Source organism: Schistocerca serialis, chromosome 3 (assembly GCF_023864345.2).
Source record: "Schistocerca serialis cubense isolate TAMUIC-IGC-003099 chromosome 3, iqSchSeri2.2, whole genome shotgun sequence".
NCBI lineage: Eukaryota > Metazoa > Arthropoda > Insecta > Orthoptera > Acrididae > Schistocerca > Schistocerca serialis.
Window position 1 is genome coordinate 939,346,113 of NC_064640.1, and position 27,020 is coordinate 939,373,132.

Consider the following 27,020-nt stretch of genomic DNA (forward strand, 5'->3'; position numbering starts at 1 on the left):
TGGAATGGGTTCGTCAGCACGAGGATGAATTGTCTTATCTCCCCTGACCACCACAGTCACCAGATCTCAGTATTATTGACCCTTTGTGATCTACTTTGAAGAGAAGGGTGCGTGATCTCCATCCACCTCCACCACCGTTTCATGAAATGGCCGCTATTTTGCAGGAAGAATGGTATGAGGTTCCCTTTAAAATTATGCAGGCCCTGTATTTATCTATCCGAGACCACTGGAAACTGTTTTGAGTGCCAACGTGTTACCTACACCGTATTAATCATCGTAATATGTTGTATTGTTGGTGTTTCCATATTTTTGTCTACTCCCTGTATTTCCAAAAATGGGAAACTCACGAATTTTATGCATTTTTGTCGGAAGGCTCTGAACTTGACTTCCATCCATTGTTGGTTCCCCACGTGCGTCTAGGGTAGTGAGTAGAAGCTTCCTGTAAATTTTTTTTGCGAAACTGATCACGTGAATTGTCGACCAGAATTACTCTTCTGTTACAGATTCCTCGAGTCCGTAACGTAATCCTCTCATGGGCTTTCCATGCAGATGTTTATGCTTGATAAAGTAACTAACATCCCGAATGCATCAGGATTGTTTGTAAAATAACCAAAATTCAGTTTTAAAGACGTTATTTTTGTCAGATTTTCAGGAAAGGAAAGATTCTTCCCACATGTAATTCAATAATATTGATGTGTGAATCTTCACTGTGTGATTGTAGAGAGGCCATGACGATAGCTGTTGCGCAATTCAAAAACATAGGTTTTTCATTCTTCTGCGTCTGATTGCTATTGGCTTGCACTGCACTGAACACACAGTGAGGAAGAATCATAGGAAATGATATGTGTAATTTCTCCTATCCCTTCTGACAGGTCAATGTATTTCAATATGTCCATGCTCTATGGCAAAAGATTTAATTTAAAAGAATTTAATAGTCGTTATAATGTGATAGATTATGCCCCTCTTAAATAACGGAGCTCATTGGAAGACAGTCGACACACGTATTTTACTACATGCAAGAAAAGTATATTCACCGTATGTGTAGACTGTTGTTTTTTTGATTCATTGGTCATTGAGTTCGCTATAAGTATTTACTACCTTTCGCAATTAAAGTGCAGATGTATCTAGACGGCAAATGTGTAAGAGTGACATGTGATAATAACACTGATGCTTGCATGTTTAAGGAGATATTAAGAAATTTTAATGCAGCAGAAAGTAAAATACTGTACCGAATTTATCACCATTGCCAGAAGATGCTCCAACTACAGCCCAAAAAAGTAGCAAGTTAATAAAGTTTACGACAGCAGCCAATGGTGCAACCACATAAAAATGCATTTCATGAAGCATATAGCAGCTGTAGAGAACTATTTTGTTAACTTATTCGCATATATTTAAACACTATTAGTTCCTAAGCACACTTGTTTTTATTTTGACAAACTAAGTTTCTGGCCGTTTCTAACGTCCTAGTCCAGCGGGAACATAAAGTAGTGAAAATGTCGAGCTGTCATCAATATGAAGGTTGGTTTGTGTAGCTTTCGTTCTTATTTAAATGGTTAAAATGCCTCTGAGCACTATGGGACTTAACTTCTGAGGTCATCAGTCCCCTAGAACTTAGAACTACTTAAACCTAACTGACCTAGGGACATCACACACATCCATGCCCAAGGCAGGATTCGAACCTGCGACCGTAGCGGTCGCGCGGTTCCAGACTGTCGCGCCTAGAACCACTCGGCCACTCCGGCCTGCTCCTTCTTATATAATTTAATTTATTTTTCAAAAGACTGATGCAGCATTTTTTCTGAAAACTTACTTTATCTTCTTACGGGATACAACTGCAAAACATTTGATCAAGAGATACGATATGTCGAACAACGACTAACAAGTAGTTAAATGATACACGCTAGTTAGAATATATAACTGGGTCGTCCCCTCATTTACCAAGCACATTTCAATGACACACAGTAGTTTGTTACAGCTACCTTGTGCCCTCCGTTATCTAGTTATAGCCAAGAACTAGGTTAAATCAGTTGTGTTTTTCCCTGTAGGCAAGAAGACAGCTGCTAGAGAACAGAGGTGGTGATAACTTTTCCGCAAAATCGTACCTGAGCAGAATAAAAGTTATATATAAAATCAGTATTCTAACTAAAAGTAATTCCGAAGTTCAGCAATGGAACAAGGGTCAGACATTTTATAATCACAGAGGGCATTACACTTGACTGTCAAACACTGACAAATCCTGATGGTCCTGAAATACCCTTGCCAGCTTTTCGAGGGCAGACTGATTCACCTAAACAAGGACAGCGAGACTTTCAGTGTCGCCTAGAATCCGTATGGCAGTAAACTTTAATTTTTCATGCAGGCAGCTGTGTCAAAGTGTAAATAGACTGTTTAGATGTAAGTAGGCTGTTTAGGTTTTTATGTTGGTAACGTCACCTAGCGCTCTGTATGAAAATCACTGGTTGTGCTGTGTGCATTCTGTGGCTGGTTTGCATTGTTGGAATTTGCTATTATAATGTTTGGCAGTTGGATGTTAACATCGCCTAGCGTTGCGCGGTTGGAGGTGAGCCACCAGAAATGGTGGATGTGGGGAGAGAGATGGCGGAGTTTTGAGAGCGGATGATCTGGACGTCTGTCCATCAGAGACAGTAAATTTGTAAGACTGGATGTCATGAACTGATATATATATATTATGACTTTTGAACACTATTAAGGTAAATATATTGTTCGTTCTCTATCAAAATCTTTCATTTGCTAACTATGCCTATCAGTAGTTAGTGCCTTCAGTAGTTAGAATATTTTATTTAGCTGGCAGTATTGGCGTTCGCTGTATTGTAGTAGTTTGAGTAACGAAGATTTTTGTGAGGTAAGTGATTCATGAAAGGTATAGGTTATTGTTAGTCAGGGCTATTCTTTTGTAGGGATTTTTGAAAGTCAGATTGCGTTGCGCTAAAAATATTGTGTGTCAGTTTAAGCACAGTCATTCATAATTTTTCTAAGGGGATGTTTCATATGTCGACCCTTAGCCGAGGATACCTCACTGGAATCTTCTGATTTTTTCTTGTAGTTTGTGTAATTAGTGTAGCTATTGTTTATTGCTACCTCGTAATTATAGAGAGAATTTCCTCTGTAGTTGTAGTATTTCATTGTTGTACAGTAAAACAGTTGTGATATGCATGTAGATTTGCACCAAGTATTTCGCAGCTGCACCTGCAATTAACTAGATATTATATCAGTGCAATGTTAATGTGTTTTCTTATTTTTGCTCTTCAAATTGCGTTTTTATTGTTATCGTGTGAAATACGTGATAATTATGGCGTGTGAAAAACGTAACACTAGGCTCCAAAATAAATTGAGAAATGATAGTGACGACGAGCGTAGCTTATCAGCACTACCGTGTAATGAATTAACAGACATTCAAAGCAGTAATTTGGTAATTGTGCATAGGGAAACGGAGCGGGCGGCAAATAATGGTGTAGACAGTGAAACAATTAGTGAACAGGGAAGCATTATCGATCGATCGGTCGGCAACAGCTCGCCTCAGCTATCCGAAATGACAGGGCACGATCTTGCAAATACCGTAGATTCAGGTTTTGCGACTTCACCGTTTTCTCAAATAAGTCAAGACACATTTTCTGCTTTTCAAAATGCGAATATTGCCGGTTCAAATGCATTGCCGAATACAACTGAGGAACATGTTTCCGACACCAGTGCATTGTCATAACAATTAATGCAACAAATGGGACAAAAGCTTAAGATGTTAGACACAATGGAACAAAATCTTCAAAAGTTAGACACAATGGAACAGAATCAGAGACAAACACAGCAAAAGTTAGACACAATGGAACAAAATCTTCAAAAGTTAGACGCGATGGAACAAAATCAGTGACAAACACAGCAACAGCTTCAAAAGTTAGACTCAGAGGAACAAACGCTTGAATAAACACGTGAAGGTTTAACTGCTGAGTTACTTAAAATCGAATTGAAATGTCAAAAAGTCTGTAATGACGTAAAAACACAAATTTGTGAGCATTTTCAACCTATTTTTTCGCGTCATGAAAATGCATTACAGAATCACTAATCAGCCATAAAAGAACTGCAGACTATTATTCATGATAATCACGACACCTTACAAGCTAAAATTGACTCAGTTGCATCTACCGATTCGGTTACACAACTTGCAAAACTCAGGAAAACTTACAGGACACAATAGATACGATTTCAACACAAATGGACACTCTGAAACTTGGTTCAGAAAAACACACTGAGGAAATCAGTTCACTATAGGAGAAAGTAGCCGAACTTTCGGATCAGTTCACTAACTTATGTACTAAGGTAGATGACGATCTGAATGGCACAAGACCCGTAGCCTTCACTGACACAGAAGAGTATGAAAAAATTAGAAAATTGAAACAAAATCTAAAACAAATCAATAAACAGTACAAAAGAGAAATCCGGGAAGTACAAGATCAGTTGATACAGGTAATACAAGAACTACATATTTCAGAGGACATTCGAGATCCAATACAGGCAGAGGGACATAGAAAGACGGAACAGCCACAAAATAATAACACAGGGCACTTCGGAAATTATGAAAGAAATTGGCAAGGAACACCGAATTTTGAGATGGAACCGCCGAAGAGAAGTAACAATGACCGATATGCGACTTGCCGACATGATGATTTTGACTATAAGCTGTTCATTACTGCACGTAAATTCAAAACATTTAAGAATTCTGGCAACGACATTCATCCACAAGCATGGCTCCATCAATGCTCTCATTGTTTTCCTCCCAACTGGTCACTGGAGCACAGGTTAGAATTTATGTGTGACTACTTAGAGAATGAACCAGCTGTAAGAACGCGATCGGTCATTCACGATTGTCACAGTGAAGGAGAATTTTATCATGCCTTCCTCTCAGCATGTTGGTCTCAAGCAATACAAGACCGAGTAAAACATAGCATCATAATGATGAAACATATCGAACAATCTGAATTCTCCAGTCTTGTCAAATATTTCGAAGACATGCTACAATGAATCAATATCTTTCAAACCCATACAGCCCCTCAGAACTCATCCGCATTTGCTTAAAACTGTTAAAAGAATTGGAAATGACACTGACAATCGCGGAACGCGAAAACAGGAGCACAGCAATTACAGGTCACATCCGTCACAATTCCGCGATGACAGAAATAATAACTGGACACGACAAGGCTATTCTTACAATGCAAATCGTGACCAAAACAGACACCACCCGTATGACAACCGTTGGCAGAGTAGTAATAATTACAGGGAAAGATCACCTCTCCGCAGTAATGAATGTCATAGAGACAATCACAGAAACAGACAATATGGGAACCAAAACAATTATTATCAAGGGAGACAGAATAATTTCAGATGCAACAGTTCAGCGCGCAGTTACGATTCCGGGAGAAATTCTTCACCACGTGACCGACAAGAGAGAAATTATGGAATCTACCGACATGACGACATAATCGTAACGACAGACCTGAATTTCGTCAGAACTGGCGGGATTCAAACAGGGCAGTGCCCTCTCGACAAGGTGAATTTGTAGAAGTTAGGTCTCCTAATCCTAATAACGACGCGCGCCAACAAAGAGACAGACAATGACTCGCACCGCAGGCAGCCACGTGCGCCAGCTGGCTGTGAGAAAAATAATATAGACGTTAACCTTGAGAAAAATTTTAGCATTCCTTACCGACGTACACAACATGATAATTGCTTTGAAGCTGAAACTCTGCGCCCTAGAAAAGCTAAAAGATTGCACCACATTTCACATGTAAAACCGTTTATTGAAAGATAATCTGCTTTTTAACTTAGTCTTTGCCATAAAATTTTTCACTTCACGTTACTAGTACTCTTTGTCACACTTAGAAACTGTTAACATGCAACTGTGTTTTAAAGTTAACTATCCAGACAAGAACCTAGGGAACTTATTTAGCCAAGTAATTACAAATGCATTGTTATAGTGAAGAGAGGACACAGTGTTACTGTGTGTGTACATTCTTGCTTGTTAGTTGCACGACTACGTAACGACTATATGGCTTACATACTTAGGACATATACTGCTAATGAGATTTTAATGCAACATTTTGGCTTACTTGAAAAGACATTCTTTATTTGAAGTACATTCTGTGAGATTAAAGATGACTTAGTATTTGGTTTCTTTGACAGCTACACGACTATATCACGACGCTACTAATGTGTGACACAATTTACATTGTTGCTTTTGTGCTGTATCTGTTTCGTATGTGCACAGTTTTTCTGGGTTCTTCTGGAAAGTAAAAGATGTTTTAGTAGTAACTTTTGTAGTATAGCTACAATGAGACAGCCTTTTTCGTAGCACAACAATAAGTTACAGTATAGTACTTCCTTGATCACGGTAATGTATGTAGTAACTACGATATCTATACGCATAGCATTTCACTTTTGTTTATGATGAGGCAGGTACATTGACTTCTGCAGAACTTAGCTATCGGAGGACGATATCTACGACACTTCCACAGAATTATCTTACAGCAAGACGCACGTTTAGCGCTAAAGGACACGTATTTGAGTGATTAATTTTGTTCCTAAAACATTTATTTTTAAAGATTTTTGAATTACAATGATACAAAGGCTTTCCGTGATACATTTCATTCCATTGCTGTAATCTGTAACACCTGACGGTATAATTACATTAATCCTAAGGGGGCTACACGCTTACTTTGTGTGCTAAGTGTGTAGCGAGCGCTAAGAGCCGTAGCTAATATGGTATTCGCTTATACAGCTTTACACATCGGTACCATATTTCTCTAACACAGAGTTACACAGCTGTCTGATTATTTAACAGAGACAAACATTTTTTTTACTACATCAGTGACACATGTTTACGTAATTACACAGTTGGATAGCTTCACACTTATGAAATTGTATTCTGTCTGTACTTGGTGAATTGTTCATATTTTTTCGGAACCATTGTGATACCATGGGAGCTTTGAATGATGTATTTGGTATGGGATCATGATTTTTAAAGTACGTTTGAGGTAGAAGACACTATTGAAATGAGCAGAGAATTTTTTTAGGTTTTGAAGTTATTGGAGGAACCTACGACGTTTTTGAGATTTGACTGAGGTGTTATGATGTTATTATTACGACGACGATGTGTATTATGCTGTTGAGGTATGTTTATGATCAATAAGCTGATGCTATATGAGGAATTTGATTACGCTACATATTTATTATGATAAAATATTGAAGAAGTGTCGACGAATACGTGATGACTGGGTGTTGTGTGATATCCTTAGGTTAGTTAGGTTTAAGTAGTTCTAAGCTCTAGGGGACTGATGACCATAGATCTTAAGTCCCATAGTGCTCAGAGCCATTTGAACCATTTGTCGACGAATATGTACATGTGTAACAAAGTAAGGAATAATGAGTAGTGGTTAGGGACTCTGATTTGTGAAAAAGGATGTTTGAAACCAAGAATCGTACTTTAAGAGTTATGAAATGTGTGTAAATGCGTGAATGTATCACAATGCCGGCGAAAATTTTTTGGTCACTGTTATATTTATAGGATGTTGTTTCTACACATTTGTAACGCAAATTCTCGACCTGTGAAATTTTTTGTATGAGACTGTCACTGTAGCGCAAACTGCTGTCGTTAATATTTCGGTAAGAAAGCTAAGTGACCGTGATGTAACACGTTGTGGATTCCCAGCTTTACCAGTAGCGTGGCGCAAAATCCATTAGGTGGAAGAAAAAAAAGAGGCCATTAACCTCGCTATTGACATTTCTTTGTAGAGAGCATTTCAAATAAGACACGCTCATACTTGAAACATATGACTTCAGTTTTGAGCTCATACTTTCTGATATTTACTGAAATGCCTAATGAAATGATGAGAAATATTGTATGTCTATACACCTGATTATGACTACTGTCTTTCTAGTTGAGAGATTTTTTTTTTACTGCCTTATGAAATGCCATATGGTTAGTGAATGACGTTTCACGCCTTGCTTTATGTATTTATTTGCTCATTTTGTTTGATATCTAGTTTCTAGTTGCACTGCAGCATTGGTTAAAATAAAATTTAATAGATGTACTAATATCACTATTTTCTGTCTACAGACACAGCAAAGAATAATTTTATTGTGTACTTTCTTAAAACAAAGAGAACACAAAATAGACATTTCCCCTCACAGGAATTGCGTAAATAATTTTTAACGATTTGGTAACTTGTCTGCTAGAGTAAGTTATCGTGATGCATCACTCTAGTGTTAAGATGTGACATAGGTATTAGACATGGCCATCTTTACTGTGATATTTTTTCTGCTTGAGCTATGTCATATTTAGGCATAAGTTATTGGATTTGCTGCTGCTGTGTTCCAGGCGTAGTACTACTGAATTTCACTTTGTATTACTCTGTTAAGCCAGTTTTACTACTGATTTATTTTTCTTGTTGCTGCACATTGGCTCATATTAGTTGTAATGTTGCATTTGCTCTGCTAATTTAGATATACTGCTGCTTGCTTTGCCAATTTGCATTTTTTTGTCATTGCTGTTTGTGTTAATTTGTTGTGTGTTGCTGCATTGCCTCGTCCCTTAGTTCATGCATCTGAGCTCAGTAGATTTAAGTTAGCTTAAGAGGAGGTAGGCTATATTAGAGAATGAGTTGTGATGAATTGGAAGAAATACATTCAGAAGTTATACGAAAAAACTTTGTAAAAGAAAAGGTACTGTACAATGAAGAATAATTACTTTAAAAGAGGATGAACAGAATACAGAAAGTAGGCTTAGACAGGACATTTTGGGAATAATGATGAATGAAGGGAGATCTCCAAGAAGAAAAGTTTTGTTTGCAAAATACTGCAGTAAAAAAACCCTGTCCTTTCCTTTTGTGTTATTCCGCTATGTGTTTGTGGTACTCTTGTGTATTTTATGTGTTTAGCTGATACGAGTTATGTTACAGAATTTTTCTAATAATATGTTATTTTCTTTGTAAAGACGTTTAGACATTATTTATTCTGTTCTGTTTTAATGCTCATGTGTGAAGTTAATGTTTCGAAAACTATTCTCATTATTTTATATATTTACTTATGTCATAATTCCTGTAACACTGATGTATAAGTCTATTTCTATTCTTTCATAAAGCCTGTATTACTACAAATGTTATCTGTATTATTATGTTTTAATGATGTTTTCTGTATCTTTATAATTGTATACTCATGTTATAAAATTGTAATGGGCACCAGTTCATCAAATTAAGTAACTTGTAAGCATACATTTCAGTGCACACGTTTCTGTTGGTCATAGTATATGCACAATATGTGAGAAGTTGGGACTGTTAGTGTTTGAAAATGTGTTAATAATTCAGCAAGGGACTGGTTAACAGCAATGCTGGTTCTAAGGAGATTTCAAAGAAAAAAAAAATCCCGAGTGCACAAGTGGTGGTTCATGGACTTGCTATATTGTCCGCAAGACTCTTCGATGGTGTTTGTGCACCTGCACAGTTGCAACAGATGGCTGCTGGCCGTCTCTACAAGGACTGCAGTGGGTCTGCACCTCTGGTGGCCCACCAATACCGTAATCTCTACTAGGACTACAGTGGGTCTCCTCTGTGGTGACGTACCTACCAATATTCTTCAAAACTTCGACTGACTCTGCTGCGGGTTTCCTCTGTTGTGGCCCATTACCTGTCTGCATGTCAAGAGTCAGCACTGTCTTTCCGTTGGAAGGACAACACTACTTCTTCAAGACTGCATGGAAATCCACTACTTCCGTGTGAATTTTCTTTTGCTGCTCAGACTGTGAAAAAAAGACTGCAATTTTACTGTGATGAATGATCAGGACTGTCTTTATAGACTGTGAGAAAATTTTAGCCTTTGGCCACCATTGTATCAATAAGTGTGTGTATTTGATATGTTTGTTATTGTAATTATGAAATTGTTTTTTCAATTTTGCATTGGCCGTTGCCCTAAAAAATTTATAAAATTTTTGTGGGGAGCATGAGGGCTATGTAAGTAGACTGTTTAGATGTAAGTAGGCTGTTTAGGTTTTTATGTTGGTAACGTCACCTTGCGCTCTGTATGAAAATCACTGGCTGTGCTGTGTGCAGTCTGTGGCTGGTTTGCATTGTTGGAATTTGCTATTGTAGTGTTGGTCAGTTGGATAATAACAACACGTAGCGTTGCGCAGTTGGAGGTGAGCAGCCAGCAGTGGTGGATGTGGGGAGAGAGATGGCGGAGTTTTGATAGCGGATGATCTGGACGTATGTCCGTCAGATACAGTAAATTTGTAAGACTGGATGTCATGAACTGATATTGTATATATATTATTACTTTTGATCACTATTAACGTAAATACATTGTTTGCTCTCTATCAAAATCTTTCATTTGCTAACTATGCCTATCAGTAGTTAGTGCCTTCAGTAGTTAGAATCTTTTATTTAGCTGTCAGTATTGGCGCTCGCTGTATTGCAGTAGTTTGAGTAACGGAGATTTTTGTGAGGTGATTCATGAAAGGTATAGGTTATTGTTAGTCAGGACCATTCTTATGTGGGGATTTTTGAAAGTCAGATTGCGTTGCGCTAAAAATATTGTGTGTCAGTTTAAGCACAGTCATTTATAATTTTTCTAAGAGGACGTTTCAAAAGGTCAAAGCCGTCTTACGTGTTTCGAACATACCTTGTCGCCTGTCGTGATTCGACTCCGATACCTCTGGAATTGTAGCCACACGGGCATAAAATACAACAATCAGTCCATTCTATTCGCATACTAGTAGCTTGTGTGCTGAAAGGAGAGTTACGAAAGTTTACCATGGCTGACACTCCCTATGAAATATCAACAATTTTGGGAGTTTGTTAAACAATAACCTCCACCTTTAAATCAGGCTGGATGGAAAAAGGGCTGAAATGGAGGTAATTAGATGCTAATTAAACATGCTAACTACTAGAGGAGTAATGTACGGTGATAACAATAATAAAATATTATTGCAGCACTTTTTCCAAGAATCAGATAAATTGTGATCATCTGTTAATTTTTTTACCTCCGTAAGCTACAGTGTGGTGCGTGGTGGAGTGTATCTTTACCACTACTAGTAATTTCCATTCTCGTTCCAATCTGCAAAAGAGCGAGGGAAAAGCAACTGTCTATATGCGTCCGTAAGAGCTCTAATTTCTCTTATCTTATGTTCGTGGTCCTTACACGAAATGTACTTTGGTGACAGTCAATTTCAGATGCAAGTTCTCTAAATTTTCTCAATAGCGTGATTCCCATTTCAGTTTCCGAAACATCTCCGTATTGCTTGCATGTTGTCCCAGAAAACCGCTTACAAATCTAGCAGCCAGCCTCTGAATTGCTTCGATGCCTTCCTTCAGTCTGACTCCGTGGGGACTCCAAACACTCTAGCAGTAGTCAAGAGTGGGTCGCACTAGCACTCTGTACGCGGTCTCCTTTGGACATGAGCTACATTTACCTAAAATCCTCTCAGTAAGCCTTCCCTACTACAACCGTTACGTAGTCGTTTCATTTCATATCTCTTTGCAACGTTACGCCTAGGTATGTAATCGATGTAGGTGTCTGAAGCAGCACAACATGTGTTCGAACATTACAGGATTGTTTTTCCCACTTCATATGCATTAAGTTATATTTTTCTACGGTTAGAGCTTCCTGCCATTCATCGCTAATTTTGTCTAAGTCACCTTGTATGCTCGTACAGTGACTCAACGACGACATCTTCCCGTACACCACAGAATCATCAGCAAACATCCGCAGTTTGCTGCTCACCCTGTCCACACAACATTAACGTGTGTAGAGAATAATAACGGTCCTATCACACTTCCCTGGGGCACTCCTGACGATACGCTTGTCTCTGATGAGCAATCACCGTCGAGGACAAAGAAGTGGGTTCCATTACTAAAAAGTCTTCGAGTCACTCACAAATCTGTGGATCTACTCCGTGCGATCATACCTTCGTTAAATCTGCAGTAGGACATCCTGTCAAACTCTTTTCGAGAATCCAGGAATATGGAATCATCCGGTTACCCTTAATCCATATTTCGGAGGATATAATGTGAGAAAATAGCAAGCTGACTTTTGCACGAGCGTTGCTTTCTGAAACCATGCTGATTTATGGACAGAAGCTTTTCCGTCTCAAGGAAATTTATTATGTGCGAACAGAGAATATGTTCCAGAAGTCGCTTGAGACTTTGCAGTGGGCGAGAGATTTAGGATAAAATCGAAATGTGGTACCATCCACACTTACTTCTTTTCAACTCTTTCAATTGTTTATCTGCGCCAGGATGCCTGTTACTCTGTCCTCCCTACGGGAGACCGTGCGATGATGAAACGGTAGTGTGTTTGTACGATTCTTTTGGGTGAACGATTTTTTAAACATGAAATTTGAATCTTCGCCTTTCCTTTTGCTATCGTCTACTACAGCACCAGATTGGTCAACGACTGACTGGATAGAAGCTTTTGATCCGCTTAGCGGTCTTATGTGGGATCAGAATTTTCTCCGGTTCTCGACAACATCTTTTGCTAAGGTATGACGATGATAGGTATTGTATGCTATGCGCATCCATCTCTTTACAGATGAACGAATCTCTAGTACCTTTTGCCTGTCGTCCAGTCTTTCAGTTGCTGGAATATTACAAAAGAAACACGTTTGATGCTGCAGGAATTAAAACGAGAAGCAACAAAGAAATGTTGAATTAGACTGAAAGTGATACTGGTGTTGAAAAACATTTGAGGACAGAAACAATAACAGCGTAAATCTACTTATGCTGTTACTACATTATAGATTTTTCTTAAATCCATACATCCTCTGGTATCCTGTAATCTGGGTCTTACTTCAGTATACCTCTTCTAGAAGTCAGAAGCTTTAAAAGATCGCAGCTGTGGGTACCGTTATTATTGCACGCACCCAAACAATATCGCATCGCGTTAATTGGAGAAAATGGTGCCGATACGTGAGATGTGGTCTGATATAAGTGAAATAAATTAATATGAATCGTCCTCAAATGAAAGTGAGTCATATAATTGCAGTAAAAAGATAGACACAGGTGCTGAAATGTATAAACCTTTATGTAAGGGGAGAAAACGGAGATATCACTCAAGAACTTGGAAAAGAAACGTCGCAAAACGTGACAGAAACCGCGGTAAAAGCTAAGTTCCTCTTAATCAGGAAACGAAGTGAAAAAGAATATTTTCCCGAAAGCGGTAAAGTATTGCATAAAAGGGAAAGTTTTCCATATTTATTCAAATTCGTGCTTCCAGCTGTGATATTAAGAGTGAAAATATATATTACCTGCGTCTGTAAGACTACTTTGCAATTCACAACTGAGTGCCTGTCGGAGCGTTCATCGAATCACTTTCACACTGTTTCTATATCGTTCTACTAACAGCGAGGGGGAAAAACGAAGAGCTCTCATTTCTCTTATTTTATTACAATTATTATTTCTCCACATGTAGGTGGGTGACAACAAAATACTTTCGCATTCGGAGGAGATAGTCGGCGACTGAAATTTAGTGAAGAGATTTCACCACAGCGAAAAACGCCTTTGTTTCAATGATTGCCACCACAATTCATGTATCATATCCATGGCACTCTCTCCTCTATTACGCGACAATTCAAAACAATCTGCCCTTCTTTGAACTTTATTGATGTCCTCCCTCAATCCTATCTGCTCCAAATACCAGGAACGCTCCAGAAGAGGGCGGACTCGTGTAGTGTAAGCAGTTTGTTTAGCAGACCTGCATTCCCTAAGCGTTCCGGTAACAAATAGCAGGCTTTTGTTTGCTTTCCTCACAACTTTATCTATGTCATCGTTCCAGTTTAAGTTATTCATAACTGTAATTGTTAGGTATTTACTTGAACGGACAGCCTTTAGAACTGTGTGATTTATCACGCAACCCAAATTTAACTGATTCCTTTCAGTACTCATGTGGATGACCTCACAATTTTCATTATTTATGAAAAACTAAAACTTTTCACACCATGCAGGTATCTTGTCTAAATCATTTTGCAATTGGTTTCGATCCCCTGATGACCTCACTAAAACGGTAAATGACAGCACGTCTGCGGACAATGAAAGAAAATGGTTCAAATGGCTCTGAGCACTATGGGACTTAACATCTAAGGTCATCAGTCCCCTAGGACTTACACTCCTGGAAATTGAAATAAGAACACCGTGAATTCATTGTCCCAGGAAGGGCAAACTTTATTGACACATTCCTGGGGTCAGATACATCACATGATCACACTGACAGAACCACAGGCACATAGACACAGGCAACAGAGCATGCACAATGTCGGCACTAGTACAGTGTATATCCACCTTTCGCAGCAATGCAGGCTGCTATTCTCCCATGGAGACGATCGTATCGATGCTGGATGTAGTCCTGTGGAACGGCTTGCCATGCCATTTCCACCTGGCGCCTCAGTTGGACCAGCGTTCGTGCTGGACGTGCAGACCGCGTGAGACGACGCTTCATCCAGTCCCAAACATGCTCAATGGGGGACAGATCCGGAGATCTTGCTGGCCAGGGTAGTTGACTTACACCTTCTAGAGCACGTTGGGTGGCACGGGATACATGCGGACGTGTATTCTCCTGTTGGAACAGCAAGTTCCCTTGCCGGTCTAGGAATGGTAGAACGATGGGTTCGATGACGGTTTGGATGTACCGTGCACTATTCAGTGTCCCCTCGACGATCACCAGTGGTGTACGGCCAGTGTAGGAGATCGCTCCCCACACCATGATGCCGGGTGTTGGCCCTGTGTGCCTCGGTCGTATGCAGTCCTGATTGTGGCGCTCACCTGCACGGCGCCAAACACGCATACGACCATCATTGGCACCAAGGCAGAAGCGACTCTCATCGCGGAAGACGACACGTCTCCATTCGTCCCTCCATTCACGCCTGTCGCGACACCACTGGAGGCGGGCTGCACGATGTTGGGGCGTGAGCGGAAGACGGCCTAACGGTGTGCGGGACCGTAGCCCAGCTTCATGGAGACGGTTGCGAATGGTCCTCGCCGATACCCCAGGAGCAACAGTGTCCCTAATTTGCTGGGAAGTGGTGGTGCGGTCCCCTACGGCACTGCGTAGGATCCTACGGTCTTGGCGTGCATCCGTGCGTCGCTGCGGTCCGGTCCCAGGTCGACGGGGACGTGCACCTTCCGCCGACCACTGGCGACAACATCGATGTACTGTGGAGACCTCACGCCCCACGTGTTGAGCAATTCGGCGGTACGTCTACCCGGCCTCCCGCATGCCCACTATACGCCCTCGCTCAAAGTCCGTCAACTGCACATACGGTTCACGTACACGCTGTCGCGGCATGCTACCAGTGTTAAAGACGGCGATGGAGCTCCGTATGCCACGGCAAACTGGCTGACACTGACGGCGGCGGCGCACAAATGCTGCGCAGCTAGCGCCATTCGACGGCCAACACCGCGGTTCCTGGTGTGTCCGCTGTGCTGTGCGTGTGATCATTGCTTGTACAGCCCTCTCGCAGTGTCCGGAGCAAGTATGGTGGGTCTGACACACCGGTGTCAATGTGTTCTTTTTTCCATTTCCAGGATTGTAGAATTACTTAAACCTAACTAACCTAAGGACATCACACAGTCCATTCCCGAGGCAGGATTCGAACCTGCGACAGTAGCGGTAGCGCGGTACCAGACTGAAGCGCCTAGAACCGCTCGGCCACACCGGCTGGCAACAATCTAAGACGTTGTATGGGTGTTTCATTGGCAAATTTGTAAATATATTATTATCATATGTTTTAAGAGTATTGACCGTGATAAGCGAAAGAATTGCTTGAATTTTGGGATAGTGGGGTAAATTATTGGAAGACGCAATGCTACTTGGACATATAAGGAACAAGCATAACATTTTTCAGAAGAAAAAAATTAGCAAAGAAAGGCTTATTTATGGAATTATTCCATAATGGTGCAAAATGAGAACTAGCCTATTTGCAAACAATATTTAAACTCCACTTCACAGAGAGGAAACTGTAGAGAATTCGTTAAAATAAGTTATCATTACTAACTTTTATTCCAGAGGCACACTCAAATTAACATTTCCCCAGCAACAAAAATGTAACAAAACAGAATAATGTAACACAGGAATACATGAACACATAGAGGGACAATACTGACTCTAGATTAATTTTTTTTAACTGAGTAACTGAGTCATTTTTTTTCATGTGATGTTCTAGAAAAGCTTAGGCGAAACACTATAATCGCCCCAACAATGTAACTGAGGATTTGTGGTAACTTGTATAAGACAACTGGAAGCAGATCCCTGATAAATAATCTCACAACATCGGGTCAAAAACAGGAAGAATTTTTAAAAAAATACTGTGTTAAATGTTCTAAAGTTGCACAGAGCTTCCTAGCAGTATTTTCATGACAATACAAAGTAGCCACTCATGAGTTGTAGCACATACCACACATGTTAAAATCTTATTACGTTGAAAACCACCCCGTCCCTTGTGTAAATGTAACTTTTTTTTAGTTGTGCACAAGGTTGCTGTACCTTCACACTTTCAATATACAGTGTCATAACGATAGTAGTTGTACTTTCTCTTGCTTCTCAGAGTTTGGATAAAAAAATTCAAATTCATTATGTGCCTTTTGTGTAATTTTATTATACCTAAATTTTAAAAAATGTCACGTAAAGTAGTTTTATTTTCTAATTCATGTTGTGGGCGGAACAAAAATAATGCCAGGATAAAAGTCCTGTGATTGGATGTCAAAACATTTGAAAGTTGATTTGGAAGATATTATCAATGTAAGCCCCTCCCCATGAACAATGAACTTTGCCGTTGGTGGGGAGGCTTGCGTGCCTCAGCGATACAAATGGCCGTACCGTAGGTGCAACCAAAACAGAGGGGTATCTGTTGAGAGGGCAGACAAACGTGTGGTTCCTGAAGAGGGGCAGTAGCCTTTTCGGCAGTTGCAGGGGCAACCGTCTGGATGATTGACTGATCAGACCTTGTAACACTAACCAAAACGGACTTGCTGTACTGGTACTGCGAACCGCTGAAAGCAAGGGGAAACTACGGCCGTAATTTTTCCCGAGGGTATGCAGCTTTACTGTATGGATAAATGATGATGGCGTCCTCTTGGGTAAAATATTCCGGAGGTAAAATAGTCCCCCATTCGGATCTCCGGGAGGGACTACTCAAGAGGATGTCGTTATCAGGAGAAAGAAAACTGGCGTTCTACGGATCGGAGCGTGGAATGTCAGATCCCTTAATCGGGCAGGTAGGTTAGAAAATTTAAAAAGGGAAATGGATAGGTTAAAGTTAGATATAGTGGGAATTAGTGAAGTTCGGTGGCAGGTGGAACAAGACTTTTGGTCAGGTGAATACAGGGTTATAAATACAAAATCCAAAAGGGGTGTTGCAGGAGTAGGTTTAATAATGAATAAAAAAATAGAAGTGCGGGTAAGCTACTACAAACAGCATAGTGAACGCATTATTGTGACCAAGATAGACACGAAGCGCACGCCTACTACCGTAGTACAAGTTTGTATACCTACTAGCTCTGCAGATGATGAAGAAATTGGTGAAATGTATGATGAGATGAAAGAAATTATTCAGGTAGCGAAGGGAGACGAAAATTTAATAGTCATGGGCGACTGGAATTCGAGAGTAGGAAAAGGTAGAGAAAGAAACATAGTAGGTGAATATGGATTGGGGATAAGAAATGTAAGAGGAATGCGTCTGGTACAATTTAGCTCAGAGCATAACTTAATTATAGCTAACACTTGGTTCAAGAATCATAAAAGAAGATTGTCTAAATGGAAAAAGCCTGGAGATAGTGGAAGGTATCAGATAGATTACATAATAGTAAGACAGAATTTATGGACCAAGTCATAAGTTGTAAGTCATTTCCAGGGGCAGATGTGGAGTCTGATCACTATCTATTGGTTATGAACTGTAGGTTAAAACTGAAGAAACTACAAAAAGGTGGGAATTTAAGGAGATAGGACCTAGATAAACTGACTTAACGAGAAGTTTTACAGAGTTTCTGGGAGAGCATAAGGGAACATTTGACAGAAATGGGTGAAAGAAATACAATAGAAGAAGAATGAGTAGGTCTGAGGGATGAAGTAGTAAAGGCAGCAGAGGATCAAGTAGGTAAAAACACGAGTGCTAGTAGAAATCCTTGGGTAACAGAAGAAATACTGAATTTAATTGATGAAAGGAGAAAATATAAAAATGCAGTAAATGAAGAAGGTAATAAGGAATACAAACGTCTCAAAAACGAGATCGACAGGAAGTGCAAAATGGCTAAGCAGGGGTGGCTAGAGGACAAATGTAAGGATGTAGAGGCTTATCTCACTAGATAGATACTGCCTACAGGAAAATTAAAGAGACCTTAGGAGAAAAGAGAACCACTTATATGAACATCAAGAGCTCAGATGGAAACACAGTTCTAAGCAAAGAAGGGAAAGCAGAAAGGTGGAAGGAGTATATAGAGGGTCTATACAAGGGCGATGTACTTGAGGACAATATTATGGAAATGGAAGAGGATGTAGATGAAGATGAAATGGGAGATACGATACTGCTTGAAGAGTTTGACAGAGCACTGAAAGATCTGAGTCGAAACAAGGCCCTAGGAGTAGACAACATTCCATTAGAACTACTGACGGCCTTGGGAGAGCCAGTCCTGACAAAACTCTACCATCTGGTGAGCAAGATATATGAGACAGGCGAAATACCCTCAGACTTCAAGAAGAATATAATAATTCCAATCCCAAAGAAAGCAGGCGTTGACAGATACGAAAATTACCGAATTATCAGTTTAATAAGTCACGGCTGCAAAATACTAACGCGAATTCTTTACAGAGGAATGGAAAAACTAGTAGAAGACGACTTCGAGGAAGACCAGTTTGGATTCCGAAGAAATATTGGAACACGTGAGGCAATACTGACTCTACTACTTATCTTAGAAGAGAGATTAAGGAAAGGCAAACCTACGTTTCTAGCATTTGTAGATTTAGAGAAAGCTTTCGACAATGTTGACTGGAATACTCTCTTTCAAATTCTAAAGGTGGCAGGGGTAAAATACAGGGAGCGAAAGGCTATTTACAATTCGTACAGAAACCAGATGGCAGTTATAAGAGTCGAGGGGCATGAAAGGGAAGCAGTGGTTGGGAAGGGAGTAAGACAGGTTTGTAGCCTCTCCCCGATGTTATTCAGTCTGTATATTGAGCAAGCAGTAAAGGAAACAAAAGAAAAATTCGGAGTAGGTATTAAAATCCAGGGAGAAGAAATAAAAACTTTGAGGTTCGCCGATGACGTTGTCATACTGTCAGAGACAGTAAGGGACTTGGAAGAGCAGTTGAACGGAAAGGACAGTGTCTTGAAAGGAGGATATAAGATGAACATTAACAAAAGCAAATGAGGATAATGGAATGTAGTCGAATTAAGTCGGGTGATGCTGAGGGAATTACATTTGGAAATGAGACACTTCAAGTAGTAAATGAGTTTTGCTATTTGGGGAGCAAAATAACTGATGATGGTCGAAGTAGAGAGGATATAAAATGTAGACTGCCAATGGCAAGGAAAGCATTTCTGAAGAAGAGAAATTTGTTATTATCGAGTATAGATTTAAGTGTCAGGAAGTCGTTTCTCAAAGTATTTGCATGGAGTGTAGTCAAGTATGGAAGTGAAACATGGACTATAAATAGTTTGGACAAGAAGAGAATAGAAGCTTTCGAAATGTGGTGCTACAGAAGAATGCTGAGGATTAGATGGGTAGATCACATAACTAATGAGGATGTATTGAATAGAATTAAGCAGAAGAGGAGTTTGTGGCACAACTTCACGAAAAGAAGAAACCGGTTGGTAGGACATGTTCTGAGGCATCAAGTGATTACAAATTTAGCGTTGTAGGGCAGCGTGGAGGGTAAAAATTGTAGAGGGAGACCAAAAGATGAATACACTAAGCAGATTCAGAAGGATGTAGGTTGCAGTAAGTACTGGGAGATGAAGAAGATTGCACAGGATAGAGTAGCATGGAGAGCTGCATCAAACCAGTCTTAGGACTGAAGACCAGAACAACAGCATCAATGTAAGAGGGCATTCTTAATGTAACTGTGAAAGAAACGTTGCTAAACATGGCAGGCTGCCAAAACAAGTAGAGATTACGGAAACAGTCGAGGAATATACACTGAAGAGCCAGAGAAACCAGTACACCTGCCTAATATCGTGCATACAGACGTGCCGCAACACGACGTGACATGGACTCGACTGATATCTGAAATAGTGCCGGGGGGGGGGGGGGGGGGGAAGTGACACCATGAATCCTGCATAACTGTCCGTAAATCCGTAAGAGTACGAGGGGGGTGGAGATTTCCTCTGAACAGCACGTTGCAAGGCATCCCAGATATGTTCAATAATGTTCGTGTTTGGAGAGTTTGGTGGCCAACGCAAGTGTTTCAACTCAAGGAGTCACTCTGTAGCAATTCTGAACTTGTGGGGTGTTGCATTATCCTGCTGAAATTACCCAAGTCCGTCGGAATGCACAATGGACATGAATGGACGCAGGTGATCAGACAGGATGCTTACGTACGTGTCACCTGTCCGAGTCGCATTTAGACGTATCAGGAATCTCATATCACTCCAGCTGCACCCGCTCCACACTATTTCAGAGCCCCCGCCAGCTTGAACAGTCCCCTGCTGACATGCAGGGTCCATGGCTCCATGAGGTTTCCTCCATCCCCATACACATCCGCACGCTAGACACAATGTGAAACTACACTCGTCCGACCAGTCAACATATTTACAATCATCGACAGTTCAATGTCGGTGTCGACGGACCCAGGCGAGCCGTAAAGCTTTATGTCGTGCAGTCATCAAGGGTACGCGCGTCGACCTTCGGCTCCGAAACACCATGTCGATGGTTTCTCGTTGAATGGTTCGCACGCTGACACTTATTGATGGATCAGCACTGAACTCTGCAGCAATTTGCGGAGGGGCTGCACTTCTGCCGTGCTTAACGATTCTCTTCAGTCGTCGTTGGTCCCGTTCTTGCAGGATCTTTTACCATCCGCAGCGATGTCAGAGATTTAATATTTTACCGGATACCTGATATTCACGGTACATTCGTGAAATGGTCGTACGGGAAAATCCTCACTTCATCGCTGTCTCGAAGGTGCTGTGACCCATCGCTCGTTCGTGGACTATAACTCCACGTTCAAACACACTTTAAACTTGATAACCTGCAATTGTAGCAGCACTAACCGATCTATCAACTGCAGCAGACAATTGTTGTCTTTTCTAGGTGTTGTCGACTGCAGCGCCGTATTCTGCCTGTTTACGTATCTCTGTATTTGAATATGCATACCTACACCAGGCCGGCCAGAGTGGCCGAGTGGTTCTAGGCGCTACAGTCTGGAACCGCGCGACCGCTACGGTCGCAGGTTCGAATCCTGCCTCGGGCATGGTTGTGTGTGATGTCCTTAGGTTAGTTAGGTTTAAGTAGTTCTAAGTTCTAGGGGACTGATGACCTCAGCAGTTAAGTTCCATAATGCTCAGAGCCTTTGAACCTATACCAGTTTTTTTGCTGCTTCAGTGTGTAAACGTCATGGATGAGAGTAGAAAACACCCAGAACAATTTCATAACTGTATATAAGCAAATTTAATCGAAGACTGGGCATCAGCACTTAATCCCATGTTTTTAGGCGTGTCTACTGCAAAAGGATACAACTTTTCTATTCAGAAATAAGCAACACGTTTTTATAAGAATTGTGGTGTGTCGAATTCCGATCTTATTTCCCAGCTACAGGCTATTTATATCCTCCATCAAATAGTCTCAGTTTCTTAAATATACTTTTCTCATATTAACTAATATAAAAAAAGAAAGTGTAAAAGAATAAAATAGAGACGAAGCAGCTCCTTAACAAAATATTTGAAACTTTAACGTGTGGAATGACATAAGAAAGTATTAGCCCCGTGCAGTGATGAAACTTCTGATTATTAATCGTATGGTAATAGTTGGTAATCATAACGGAACAACGAAGTTGGTAAATCTTGATGAAAATGTAATGAGTAATTATTTGCAAGTGTAATACCAAGCTTTCACGTACGTTATAGCACAACCATACTGATTCATTACAATATGTCAGTAGGAAAACCAGAATACGCCTACATTCTCTGCAACGACAGCGTATGGTAGATAGTTTTGTTTGATACATACTGGCAGTTGCTGAATATATTGAAGATATTTTTTAGGATATTACCTGTATTGTCATTAGGAAGGAATGTTGAGAACATTTAATCTCGTTTTACTTTTTATTGATCAATCTTTCTTGAAAAACCTAAATCGACTCACGCTGTTGTTGTATCAAAATCCTGAATTTGAATCAAAACTGTTGAAGATGTCATACCGCCAAAAATTCTCTGTCAGGTTCCGTACTCATCTCTAATTTTTGCAGAACTATGACACACATTCTGAGTAAAATACTACCTTTCCTTGCTGGGGAGTGCAAACATCACTCTTGTAATACCGTCCATTTGTGTTATTTAGACAAAACTGAGCAACACTTACACCGAGCATTAGAAATCCATTGAATTGCGACTTTTTATTTCCCCTTAACATTTACCCATAACAGTATCGTTGTTAATTTTACCAGTGATGGCTTGTCTCTGGGGGATCCTAGACACTGATCTCACTTGGTTGTTTGTGGAACTGAACTATATCAAAATTTTGAAGGTAACTCCTCCATGTGGGACATGGAGATTCGTAAATGTGTCGATATATGAGAGTGAAGCAAGTTCGTGACAATTCATTATTTTAGTCAACACTGAGAACCCTTCAACTTGAAATTTTAACTTTTCTTCCTGAAAGTAAAATAGTTTTAACCATAAACGACAAACTACAGAAGATTTAACGTTAGCGAGACAGTATTCAACTGTAGCAGAATTGATGGACTCGAATAGGTTCCTAAATCAATTATGATTAACAAATCTCTCCAGCGTGTAATTCGCACGATTGGCACCAATAAAAGTGCTACAGCTGCACATTGGATCACTGTCATTGATTCCACTCGTTACGACAACGTCTCGATAACATCGTTCCGGTACTCAGTCCTTAAGAAATCTGTGGCAGTATATCTGATGAATGGTTTCATTAATCTTCAAAGCAACCCTCACTTCGTTAAAGCGAGGAACCCGATACTCTGCTTAATTCTCTCCCCAAGACGACACAGCTATATTTTGGCATCCATGAGCAACACGACACCCATTTGACACTCAGTTCTAATTTCTTTGCTATTCTGATTCAGTATGAGCTATACTGTAAATTCAACAAGTAGTGTAAGCCAGGTGAAATTTCGATTATGTAACACAATGAAGTATTATATTAATGAGGGTGACAGGAGCTGCCTGTTTCGAAGGGAACAGATATCTCGAGTTAATTTTAGCACAAAAAATAAAAACATCTATGTAGTTAACACAGTTTTATTTAAATTTAACCTTTTGACCTAGTCCATTTAGCCAGCGTTAAACATTTTCAGTTAAAGTCCAACTGTTTTCACAATTGGGATTATAATACCTTTGGAGGATAAGTATGTCGTTAGCACACAGCCAGTACATATGGACATTCAGCTGTGCCGTTTAATACCTCGTATACGTGAGAAACACTAATTACAGCCCATCAAAAATCGAGAACTATGCCTTAATTACTCTCGAACCCACTGTATCTACGCATGACGCTGCAGTGCTAGCCTGAGCCCATCGGGACGGCATAGAGAATATGTATAAATACACATTGCAGTTTCTTCTATAGCACAGTGTATGGATTGATGGCGACGTTGGTGTATAAAATGGGCTAATGTGAAACACGTTTTTGAAACCTGTAAAACTGCGAAGGAATCTTAATAACAAATTTTACTGGACACTCAAACACTAGTGCGACAGGTTTCCAGTAGGGCGCAAGTGCTGAGATACCACACGTTTGATTAGTGTCACATTCATCATCTTCGCCACAAGATAATGAGTGTGACACTCTTCTAAGCGTATCGGTATTCATCACTAACACCTAACTCAAAACCCGAGAGTTTTTTAAAGTGGTGTACCGCGAGAAGTCTACGTTCACCCATTAGTATGACGTGTAAATTACGTAGTAATAAACCACATGTTTCCGTTCTGAACCCAATGGAATATGGTTTCGCTGTGTACAATGGTAATGTAAAACGATACCGCCTCGGTAGTGAAAGAATGTTTTCTAGATCATATTTAATTAGTACCCTTGGTCAACGTTTTATATACGTATTTATTTAGCAATACCGACTTATTTTCACACTATTTTTCATTTAAATGGTCCAGAAGACAATCGCAATATCTGCGTTTGTTGTGCTGTCTTTTCAGATTCATAAATTCATCTCTTTTGAATATAGTAACTGAAAATACACTCCTGGAAATGGAAAAAAGAACACATTGACACCGGTGTGTCAGACCCACCATACTTGCTCCGGACACTGCGAGAGGGCTGTACAAGCAATGATCACACGCACGGCACAGCGGACACACCAGGAACCGCGGTGTTGGCCGTCGAATGGCGCTAGCTGCGCAGCATTTGTGCACCGCCGCCGTCAGTGTCAGCCAGTTTGCCGTGGCATACGGAGCTCCATCGCAGGCTTTAACACTGGTAGCATGCCGCGACAGCGTGGACGTGAACCGTATGTGCAGTTGACGGACTTTGAGCGAGGGCGTATAGTGGGCATGCGGGAGGCCGGGTGGACGTACCACCGAATTGCTCAACACGTGGGGCGTGAGGTCTCCACAGTACATCGATGTTGTCGCCAGTGGTCGGCGGAAGGTGCACGTGCCCGTCGACCTGGGACCGGACCGCAGCGACGCACGGATGCACGCCAAGACCGTAGGATCCTACGCAGTGCCGTAGGGGACCGCACCGCCACTTCCCAGCAAATTAGGGACACTGTTGCTCCTGGGGTATCGGCGAGGACCATTCGCAACCGTCTCCATGAAGCTGGGCTACGGTCCCGCACACCGTTAGGCCGTCTTCCGCTCACGCCCCAACATCGTGCAGCCCGCCTCCAGTGGTGTCGCGACAGGCGTAAATGGAGGGACGAATGGAGACGTGTCGTCTTCAGTGATGAGAGTCGCTTCTGCCTTGGTGCCAATGATGGTCGTATGCGTGTTTGGCGCCGTGCAGGTGAGCGCCACAATCAGGACTGCATACGACCGAGGCACACAGGGCCAACACCCGGCATCATGGTGTGGGGAGCGATCTCCTACACTGGCCGTACACCACTGGTGATCGTCGAGGGGACACTGAATAGTGCACGGTACATCCAAACCGTGATCGAACCCATCGTTCTACCATTCCTAGACCGGCAAGGGAACTTGCTGTTCCAACAGGACAATGCACGTCCGCATGTATCCCGTGCCACCCAACGTGCTCTAGAAGGTGTAAGTCAACTACCCTGGACAGCAAGATCTCCGGATCTGTCCCCCATTGAGCATGTTTGGGACTGGATGAAGCGTCGTCTCACGCGGTCTGCACGTCCAGCACGAACGCTGGTCCAACTGAGGCGCCAGGTGGAAATGGCATGGCAAGCCGTTCCACAGGACTACATCCGGCATCTCTACGATCGTCTCCATGGGAGAATAGCAGCCTGCATTGCTGCGAAAGGTGGATATACACTGTACTAGTGCCGACATTGTGCATGCTCTGTTGCCTGTGTCTATGTGCCTGTGGTTCTGTCAGTGTGATCATGTGATGTATCTGACCCCAGGAATGTGTCAATAAAGTTTCCCCTTCCTGGGACAATGAATTCACGGTGTTCTCATTTCAATTTCCAGGAGTGTATTAACCGTAATCTTTTTAACATTCAAATGGCCGTTTGAAATAGGGCAGTCCATTTTCTCATATAGCTGTCAATTAATATCACTTGTGACCTGAAGCTGTGAACTCTCGTTTCATACTCAGTAACAAATCTGTGCACCTATTTTACTTTTGGTTTAGGTTTCCGCTGTAGTAGTGGCTTCTTTACTCGTAGAGATTACAAGGGTACACGACGAGCTCGTTACGGCCTTTTGCAGTTATCACTCGTAGCTGTGCTGATTGTATGTTAGGTGTAATATTGTTCCTTACGTATATGTTAGTTTCTGTGACTACGTATGGCACATTATGCTTACGTCATAGCTGGTATAATGCAGTCCATATTGCTTCTTGGAGCGTAAGTATCAGTTATAATTTTGTTATGTTATGAGCACTTTTAATTTGTGTGATCTCGTTAAAATTATTTTTGACTTCTTTTTGACAGTTCCAGCTCCGACGATGCTATATGTTTACAAAGGAAATTGCATTTCGTGTTAAGTGATTGATTTACGTTTAGTTTTCAGATAAAGTATTCTGTGGTTTCACGTAAATAATAAATGTTCTGTTGTTTTATGTTTTCGTGATAATTTACCCCCTCTCCTTCACAATGTCAATAAAATTAACCAGGTATTTGTTATGTTTAAATTCTGTTTGTTCTTTAAGAATTTTCTCTGGGTATTTTTCTGTATAAGTGGGTGTTTCATTTCATCTAAAATGTTCATTGTATGTAATTTATGTACTTCGTGTAGAATTTTTAGGACATTTTCAGTGTTATTTGGCTTTTTAAAAGTAAGCAAAATGTTGATTGATTGCTTGCACAGCTTCATATATGTTCTTTAAACATAATTTCAGAATTCTTACCTGACCATCCGACATAAAATTTCTCGTCATTATCAAAAGGGAGTTTGCAGACTGCTAGATTTGCAAAGGTGGAGATAATCCTGTTGTTGATCGTATTCTGTCCCTCAAGCTGTTATTCGTAAGAAATGCTAGTTTTATTTTCGTTTCCTTGAACAGGTTGTTCTCTTTCTTCGTTATGCTTTTGATTTTTCTTTTCTTTTTAAGGTTCTTTCTTTACGTATACCATTTGCTTTTGGTATTGCATGCTGTTCATATAATTTGAGTATTATTTTCGGGTTGAAGTCATCTCGTTGTGCTCTTTAT